This window comes from Astatotilapia calliptera, chromosome 3 (genome assembly GCF_900246225.1).
Source record: "Astatotilapia calliptera chromosome 3, fAstCal1.2, whole genome shotgun sequence".
In the NCBI taxonomy this organism is placed as follows: Eukaryota; Metazoa; Chordata; class Actinopteri; order Cichliformes; family Cichlidae; genus Astatotilapia; species Astatotilapia calliptera.
In genome coordinates, this window is record NC_039304.1 from 41,612,404 (window position 1) to 41,622,344 (window position 9,941).

Below are 9,941 nucleotides of genomic sequence, written 5' to 3' on the forward strand. Positions count from 1 at the left end.
CCAACACCAGACGCCAGAGATGAAACAAGTCTCCATGTGTTCTCTGCAGAAATATGCTAACGCTAACAAACAGAGCAGCTAACAAGCAGCTGCTCTGTGATGAAGAGGAAACCTCAGAGACTGGAATGAATCAAAGTTGCACTTACTCAGCTTCTTCCCATCAACTTCTTCACTCTGCAGCGCTCTGCTGTCTGCACAAGGTCTGTGTTGAAAGAGAGAAAATCTGCTTCTACTCCGTCAGTCCTCTGTGTTTGCAGGCTGCCGCCACATTAAAAAACACCATAGAACAGTCTTATGACGCGGCTCACAGGTCAAAGCTCAACTGCCACACTCTAATATAACATCCTCACTCTTTATAGCAATTTGCAAATAATTTTGAAAAACATAACCTGAGTATGGGTGTTACTTCAAGCTTGAACCCTTTACACATTAAACACTTCACACTATAAAAGAATCTGAAGTTGTAGCTCACAGGTCAAAGCTCAGCTGCTGCTCTCTTATGGGACTTTAGATTAATAGTTAACCTTCAACAAATGGTCATCATCTTTTCTCTCTATGCACATTTCACCTGGTTTTGTGGTGCTCCTGATTTAATATGTTATCCAGCAGTTGCATAAAGTAGATTCTGTATTCTGATCTGCTGTACATCAGTGTTTAACAACTTTTCCACTCTGTTCCATATCTTAATTTTCAGTCAGCATATATGATCTATGTATTTCAGTTGTTTTAAACAACAAAAGTCATAAATTGGGACTGTTTTGGTTATATTTTGTAGTTGTGTATTAGCTATCTTAAAGTTCCAGCTAAGATTTTGTTAGTTGAAATGGAATGTTCTATAACGTGCTTCAGTTTGTCCATAGATAGAGGATGAGGTAGGTTCAGATTTTGAAATAGTGTATCCAAGATCCTTGAAGCTTCTGACATTCTTTGACTTGATTTCTCTAAAAGTTAGATTCTCCTGTTGCATCACTTGTATCCTCATTTAATCATCTAATATGTAGACCAGACTTCCTGCATACATATAATATCATGTTCCAGTCTCTTCCATTGTGTAACACAATTGACTACTTTGCTTTAGCATTTACAGGTTCTAACATCGATGGTCCCTTAGTCAGAAGTACAGACATTTTGTCTCCATTAGTATGTATCTCAGTAATAAACTGTAGATCACTAATCAGCATTAATATATTGTATCAAATATATCATTTGCCTTTTGTGAAATCCGTGTATTCCAGAAAGACAAAGACAACACCACTTTTCTGGCATCAGAGCTCTGTTGACGTGCCACACATGAGATGGAGGTGGAACTTATTTGGGTGTGAGAAGTGATTAAGTTTACAACAGCTAACAGGGAAAAAAACTGATCTTTATACAACCTTTGCAAGAGGTTGTTCTGCATAACCAGCAATAAGTCATACTCATTCAAGGTTGGCTGCTCTTAGTCACTGATTCTGTTCATAATTTTCAGTGAGAGAATTTCTGGGCATAGTTAAATGGTGGCTGCAGCCATGACTGATGGCCTCTAGTTCGCACTGGAGCTGGTGAAGTAGCAGGGGTGAGAATCCGCTCTTCATTCTTTTTTTTTTTTTTGGCCTGTTCCGTTTGGCTCTTTTGCCATCAGAATTATTGTCTAAAGGTGAAGAAAGATACCCAGGGACGGGGATAAAGGCAAAAAACAAAAAACCAACAAAATAACCTGACAAAAAATACATATATCAATCACCTGGATCACCTGTTGAAAGAAAGAAAAAAGATAAAACAAGCAGAAGAAGAAAAAAAGAGCAACATAATAAACAACATCACGATGATCTATGGGAATATAACAGTAAGGTAGGAGCCTAAAAGGGTGTAGTTTGTGGGTGTGAGCACCTGTGTGTACACCTGTGAGCATGAACGCGCTTGTTTTTAAAAGGTTCCTTCATGTAATTATCTGCTAGAGGGTGTGGGGGGGCCACAGCCCCGTCCTCCAGGGCATGAAGCAGGTATGGAGGAGATCAAGGCTCCAGACATCCACCAGTTGAAGAGCTCTCCAGTTGGCTCGATGCACTGGCGGCACCCTGCACCAGGGCTGGGCCCCAATACACCCACCCGCCCACATCCCCGGCAACACACCAACCAGGACCCAAGCCCCCAAGGCCCAGCCCAGAGACGGCGCACCCAGCCCAGAACCCCACGCTCGTCCCAGACCCACCCAGGGGCAACCAGGCTACCAGGTCAGTAACCCACTTCCGTCAGCACAAACCCTCCCCGAGCCTAAGAGCCAACATTCTAAATTCTGAACAATAATTTTATTATTGAACAACAACCATGTTCTCAATGAACCCAAAAAACTCATTAATATCAAAGCTGAATGTTTTTGGAAGTAGTTTTTAGTTTGTTTTTAGTTTTAGCTATTTTAGGGGGATATCTGTGTGTGCAGGTGACTATTACACACATAAACACATGTTCATACTTTTATTCCACAATCAGAGAGAAAGAAACAGAGAGAGAATGCAGGACAGACAGACAGGTGGCAGTCTCAGGTGTACACACTGCTACAAAACAGCACAAGAGAAGCAGGATTTAGTGTTTGTGTTATTACGAGTGCTAAAAAAGAAGCGTTCCAGATGGTACAGTGGACACATGTGTGACTCCTGTGATTAAAGCATCTTTCTTTCAGCTTAACGAGTGAACCGTCAGCTCGTTCAAACACACGTTAAAGTCCGTTTGGCTCGACACCACCGTACAGAGACAACAATATAACACAGCTAACATTAACAGTGCAGTGAATCCTGCTTGTGCCGTGATATTCGGGACTGCAAACCGAGCAGCATCACTGACTTTCAGCTTGTTGTGTTTGTGGATATATGACTGACTTTAATTATCCACAAAATCATCAGATTCTCTGTAAGATTAAAGTCAACTATTGTACGGTGTATATTTTACAGTAAAGACTTTAAAACCAAGTTAATGCTGAAAGCACAAACATCAACAATGTCACATAACTTTGCTGACATGCGGCCAACGGTAATGTTTTAATGTTCTTCATTATTAAACATTCGCACATAAATAAGTGACATATTTTTCAGTACTTACTTTTGAAAGTCTACTCTTCTGCAGCTCCGCTTCAGCTGTCTGCCATATTTTTCGGCAAAATTATCCACACCTGCCACCGCACCACAAATTTGAAGAAAATGACGCCGCATTTGGAGTACACATTTGGACAGTAGCGGTCCTAGCCTGTTTGGCGCCCTGGGCTAACGCTCCCTCTAGTGAGGGAGGCTTTCAAACATCTCTGAATATATTTGATACATACTGTAGATGTACTTTAGAGTTAGATATCACAGTTTGTCACTCATAAATACAGTCTGTGAGCAGCTATTAGTTAAAATAGCTTTCTAGAAATACTAATTTCTTCAGCAGCCTCAGGAACTATATCCTCCTCTAGGTCTTCTTTATGACGGCCATTCAGCACCACTTTGTTGCGTCTGCACTGGACACCAGACGTTCAAACTCTGCAAACTTAATTAGCTTGACAGACTGGTGGTTGGAGGAGCAGCAGTTGGTGTACAGGGAGAAGAGCAGAGAAAGAACAAAACCCTGAACGAAGCCGGTGCTGATGGTCCGGGATTCCAAGACATTCTTCCCCAATGTCAGGGGTTAAGACATTTGTTCAAACACAAGTAAGAGAAATAAGACACTGCAGACCGACTCAGAGAGTTTAAGAACGTGCACACGGGTGAATGCCTCTGAGAAGACAGACACACCGAGCACAGGCTGCTTGCTTTATTTATAGGCCAAAATGGGTTACATAGTACTTCCTCTTTTAACAGAAAGGGGAGAGTTTAGGCATTATCTCAGCTATCTAACCTCTGCACACAAACTGAAAATAACAACACAGAAGTATATCATGCTTATCTGACATCACAGACACTGAAGTAAAGAATGCATCGTATATCATGTTTTGTCAAACATCTCAAACACTGAAGTAAGGAATGCATCGTGTTTTGTTTAACAATAGGCTTTGTTATGTGAAAATATATGAACACTTGAATATAAGGCACACTTGATTATATTGTATTTCATAAAAATCCACTTACATTTCCCTCCTGATGTTAATATATTTCACAGGTTTTAAATCAATGCATAGTCACTTGTTAGTCACATTTTCAACTTGCATGTCATTCAGTGAAGTATTTAAACAGCAGCTCCATTAAGACCATAGTAGGGATTTTCCACTCTTTCCTCCATGATCAGCATATCATACTCGCGATAAGGATCTTCCATGTTTCTCTGGATCAAGACATAATTTCCTAACATACGCTTGAACATGTTTGTCATTATGCTTCTCAGACATGGGATAATACAAGCAGTGAAAAGGCAAAACAGTAATTTTAATCACTAAGGATTTCCAGGAGCCACTCAGTAACCAGTCCCACCAGCCTTGCTTAACGGCTACGTAGTCCTGCTGCTGAGCGTCTCTCAATTGTTTCAGAACATTCAAAGCATTTGTCATGTTTAACGAATGTATATTGTCAGGTATGTAGGTGCAACATGTAGTGTTGAACAACACGCAGAGACCTCCTTTCTCTGCGAGAATAATGTCTAAAGCCACTCGGTGCTGCATGACAGTGATGCGGATTGCATCAATTTCTTCATTCTGTCCATGGTTAATGCGGGTGGAGGCATTCAAAAACAGTCCAAAACGATAGTCTAAAGTCTCTATTTGTAGTGCGTGCTTTCCTACTCCGATCCAGGGAAACAAAGCGTGTATTACCTTCTGGCCGTTGGTCCAGAGTTTGAAGTCATCTGGTACGTCAGTTCCCCAGATCGAGTCGTGAGCTTGCACGTCTGTAGTGCTCCTCTTGCGTCTCGTCTGATGTGGTTCCGCTGTGATTTTGAAGGTGTGGTCTGATACAAGAACAGGGGCACAGAGCCCGGTGCTGTTTGGTGGCAACATGAAGTAGACTTTCTGGCCACACGCCCAGGCTGCGCCCTGCACCCAGTATGTGCCTGTTGATGAGCCGTTGCCATCCCAGTCAGGTGCCGTCAGGATCACGGAACAGTTGCTGTTCTTCCCGAATTTCTTCAGACCCCGGGGCGTGCCCGTCTGACCGGTCTCTCCTGTGAAGTTGAAACACACTGGGTGTTGTATGTCGGGTGGCAGGACAACTGAGAATGATTTCAGTTGTTTGTGGCTAACATTCATATGCACCCAGTGGGCTGCGTGTAGTTTATATTTGGGTACCGTTGGGTGCAGTTTGTAATGTTATATATCAGTGACTTCACACTCTGTGGGACTATGTATTGTGTTGTATCGTGGCATGTGTTGCTGTTTTGGTCCTTTATGGATCCGCCTATTACCATCACTGGATTTCCTGGTGTTGAGCAGTTTCCGGTAATGGCCTTGTCGTATATGCATAGGGCTTCGGCCTTAGTTGGGGCCTTTCCATACACTGTGGCATGAAGTGCTGTTGTAGGCATGTGTGAACAGATGTAGCAGTCTGTGACGTTGTCTTCTGCATGCACTCTGTCATGCACATATCTGTACCATGCATTGTTTAGCCACGGGTGGTTGTGCTCTTTGTCCATATCTTTCAAGTGTGAGTTGTCATATGACCATTTCTTCTGTAGGTGGTGCTGTGGGTCTTCATCTTTCCAGGTGAACATCAGTAGGCTCACTAGGAACGCAATGCCAGCCACTATGAGGACAGATTTCTTCATGGCGACCTAGTACACCTAAACTTCTGGTGAGTGGACTACCAGCGAAGTGGAGAGGCGGGATATACCCAATCAGCCCTTCCTCCACCGGTAGATCACCTAGAGATCCAGGGGAACCGGCGTCTAAGCGTCTGGGTTGTCACTCACTTTCTTACAGTGGCATTGATGGATCCACGACAGTCGCTCAGCAATTTTGCAAGCTGTAGGCGTGGTCAAGAGTACTTGGTATGGCCCTTCCCACCTTGGAGAACTCCAGCTTTTCCGCTGGAGGACCTTGATCAGGATCCAATCACCTGGCTTCAATCTGGAAGAAACTGGAGATAGATCACTCGGCAGTTGATTGCTTAGTATCACTTCTTTATTCTCAAACAGTTTTATCATCCATTTGGATAGTGTGAAATGGGTGCGGTGGTTTAGGGAAACGCCCTCGCTTTGGTCTTAAATTTCCCTGTGCATTGTGTTTTTGGCAAACCATGCATGTTCTGATAAATTCTTTTGCTGAACTTTCAAAAAATTTTGTTTATTAAGTATATTATTCATCCCTCCTGATGACACGTGAGTTTCCGAACGTGTCACTAGGACAGCAGTCTTGTGCAAGGATTTTGGAAGCACTGGTTTGCCATTACACATCATGAGGTTGTCTTTTAATTCAGCTCCATCTTTCAACCAAGATTTTTGTTCACTTAGTGATGCTGTTTTCTGTGCATCTGCTAGTATCTCTAGTGGTATTAAATCTATGGTTTCTGTTGTTAAGACATCAATGTGTTTTTCTGCAGCTGCTTTGGCTGCTTCATCAGCAAAGTTATTTCCTTTAGTGATGTCTGTGTCATCCTTTTGATGAGCTGCACATTTGCATAGTGCTAGTTCCTTTGGCAACGTTATCACTTCTAATAACTTTATTTTTTAGATTCAGAGCCATCTACAAAAACGCCTGTGAAGGTAGACTGTGGTATGCTGTATTTTTCATTATCAAAAGTAAATCCAAATAGATTCTGTGAATCTTGGTGTAGAGGAACAGAGAAAAATGCATTTGAGAGGTCAATCACCGAGAACCATTGTTCTTTTGGTGTTACTTGATTTAAAATGGTATGTGGGTTAGTAACCACTGGAGGTATTTGCTCTGTTACCTCATTTATTGCTCTTAGGTCATGAACTAGGCGATATTTTCCTGCATTGGCCTTTTTTACTGGAAAAACTGGTGTATTACACGTGGCTTTATTAGTTTTCACAAGAATACCTGTTTTCTACATGTCTGCTATTACTGGCCTAATTCCTTCCCTTGCTTCTGTACTCAAAGGTTATTGTGGTTTCACAGGCTTTCTGGTCCTGATGCTGACCTAACTATCAGAGTGTCATTAGAGAATTTCATTTTCACTTGAGGCATTTTTAGATACCTTCTAGTGTTTCAAAAAAATTCACACATCTTACATATTTCAAACTTTGAAGTTTTTTTTGTTTTGTGTATATATATATATATTTTCCTAGACTTTGCATTGTTCATAGCTCACAGTTCTAAAACTGGGTATTTGTAAATCATATGCCTAATCACTATGTGTCACCGTAATCCACAAGTATTGGCACAAATTTGTTTCCAAACCAACAAAATAATCAAAAAACAAAAAAAACAAAAACATACATGAGTCAGGATACAAAAAGACAAAGAAAAATGCTGCCGGAAACAAAGCAGAAGTGTGAGGGGAAACTGAGCTCACAGACAGCTGCATGTGTTGGCTTTTAATAGCCTGCAGCCTCTGCTCTAAAAAAACCAATAAATAAAAAATAAAAGAAAATGTGTAACATGCTCATCAACTTAGCCTTGTCCACACATTTAATTCAGCTTCATAATCCTGTAGGTTTAGTTATTATCTACAGGGTTTGGCTTATTAGTTGTTATTATAGATGTGCTCTGTATCTCAGTAATATTTATCTAGGATAAATGACAGGTTTTCAAGCAGGTTAAGTGCCTCTATGCACCTAATTGGTTTAGATATTTCCTTTATTTTCTTCATCTTATATTTCATTATACTGAGTTTGAGCAAACCTTAAGCTTGATGCAGACTACTTCATAACAATTGTCCATCTCACATCATACTGACTAGGATACTTCTTGTCAATATTAATATTATATTTTTATTAATTATAATAGTATATTACAATATTTTATTAGTGTATATCACTATACTACTACTGAGCCAATTTAATAGTTAGGATCATCTTACTCAGCAAACAGATAATTTATAATTCATCCAATCTGTACAAATTTGCTTTTTCTCTGAACAGGTTTGTGCCTACTTTTAGACTGGTCTTCTGTTTGCCTCATCTCAGATCCAACCTTCAGTCACATTCATTCTCTCTGTTGCATGTCGAACCAAGTAGTTTATTATTATATTTTATTTTGTATCCATCAAGGACTGTGGACGAGCTGCAGTCTCACCCACTTCCAAGATGGAGACATTTATCTTTTCACATACTTTCCTTGGCTGAACAATGACACAGCCTTAATCTACCTTATGCATCTCTCTTTTTTTTTTTTTTTTTTTATAGAAAAGGTCTTCATGTGAATGATTTCCTTTTATTTATTTCATACAATCTGGGCATGATGGGTCATAAATGCACTGATTTTTGCAGCCACGGCCACTATCTCTATGTGACATAAAGAGGGGATCGGTTAGATGCTGTTTTGTCACATGTCCTGAGGCTGATTTCACAATTATAGTGTTTTTTGAGAATGTTACATTTGGGACTTCTACAGTTAAAACTGTTTTACATGCTCCTGTGTCTCAAAACATTTTTAACGGCATACCGTTCACATATATTACAACCATTGGTTTGGCCTCTGATCCTAGCAGCAGTTGTTCTATATTATAAACTTCCGCTTCATCTGTTTCACTTCCTTCCTCTCGTACTAGTCATTCATCACGTCTTCTACGTCTGTCATCATCACTTTGAAAAGATGCCATTCTGCTAGACGTTCTGCTTTTTTCTTCTGACTTTTTTCCACATATAGCTCTTTTTGCAAAGCGGCTTTTAAAGCATTTATTGAGTCAGGGGTGTATTTGCCTTGCCAGGCTGGACAATATATTTTATGTGGATTTCTCCACCTTTTTGCACTGACTATCCCTGCATTTGGACAGTTTTTTTTTCTAACCACTCTTCATCTGCTGTTAATTTTACTTTAGTTTTAGAGTTACCCATTTTAAACTAATTACGTCAGAACTGTGACACCTTCTCTGGCACAAAGGAGCGGGCAGGTGACCAATAACAGGCTTCTACTCTCTCACTATTTGAGAGAGCGGTTATTGATTTTACGTGATGACGCACAACCTTTAGATTCCCACTCCAACCAGTTCGTGAGTGTACACAGGAAAACAGTTTGGGGAGCGGTTCGACCACTTATTGGGTCGTAAATGACAACTCACTCCTCTTTGTTGACACAAACAGAGCGCGCTTTTATAATTTTTATTGAGATTTTCCGTATTTTTATTGTGCAACCTTCTACCTGTTCCGTTGCAGCCACTCCCAGAGCGACCGGAACTCGTTCCGTTACAGCTGCTTTCCCAAAGCAACCGGAACTTTTAATAGCGATTTCTAGAATTTCGCTCTTGCCTGTTGTCTCTTAAGTCCCTCTACCTGTTCCGTTCAGCTGCTTCCCAGAGCAACCGGAACTTTTAATAGCGATTTCTCTGAGTCCCCTTATGGACTGAGAATTTCGCTCTTGGACTGAGATCTGTCGGCGCTAACCAGGTTTACACACTATTTTAAAGGAAAATCTCAATATCAACGTATTTTAGCGCTAGATGGAATGCAGTGTTTCATATTCACCTTACTGTGGCGCTGCGTTTTGAATTCGGTTCATCTGATCCTGACGTCGTGGGGCCTGTATAAGACGCTGACCGGAGATCGAATGGTCCCGGTTTTTCTCCATTACTGTGCACAGGTTTTTTCCAGCGCAGGCAACATGACGTCAGGATCGATGAAGACCGTCTGTGGAAAACTAGACGTTAAAAATAACAGTCAGTTATCCGGCTACGAAGGACCAATTAAATGTCAGGGGTTGACATTTGTTCAAACACAAGTAAGAGAGAAATGAGACACTGGCAGACCAACTCAGAGAGTTTAAGGAACGTGCACACGGGTGAATGCCTCTGAGAAGACAGACACACCGAGCACAGGCTGCTTGCTTTATTTATAGGCCAAAATGGGTTACATAGTACTTCCTCTTTTAACAGAAAGGGGAGAGT

The 9,941-nt window shown here is 41.0% G+C and overlaps 1 pseudogene; it reads left to right on the forward strand.

Moving 5' to 3' along the window:
• The window catches only part of LOC113019578 (protein NLRC3-like), a 576,297-nt pseudogene that overhangs the window by 289,057 nt on the left and 277,299 nt on the right, over positions 1-9,941 (forward strand).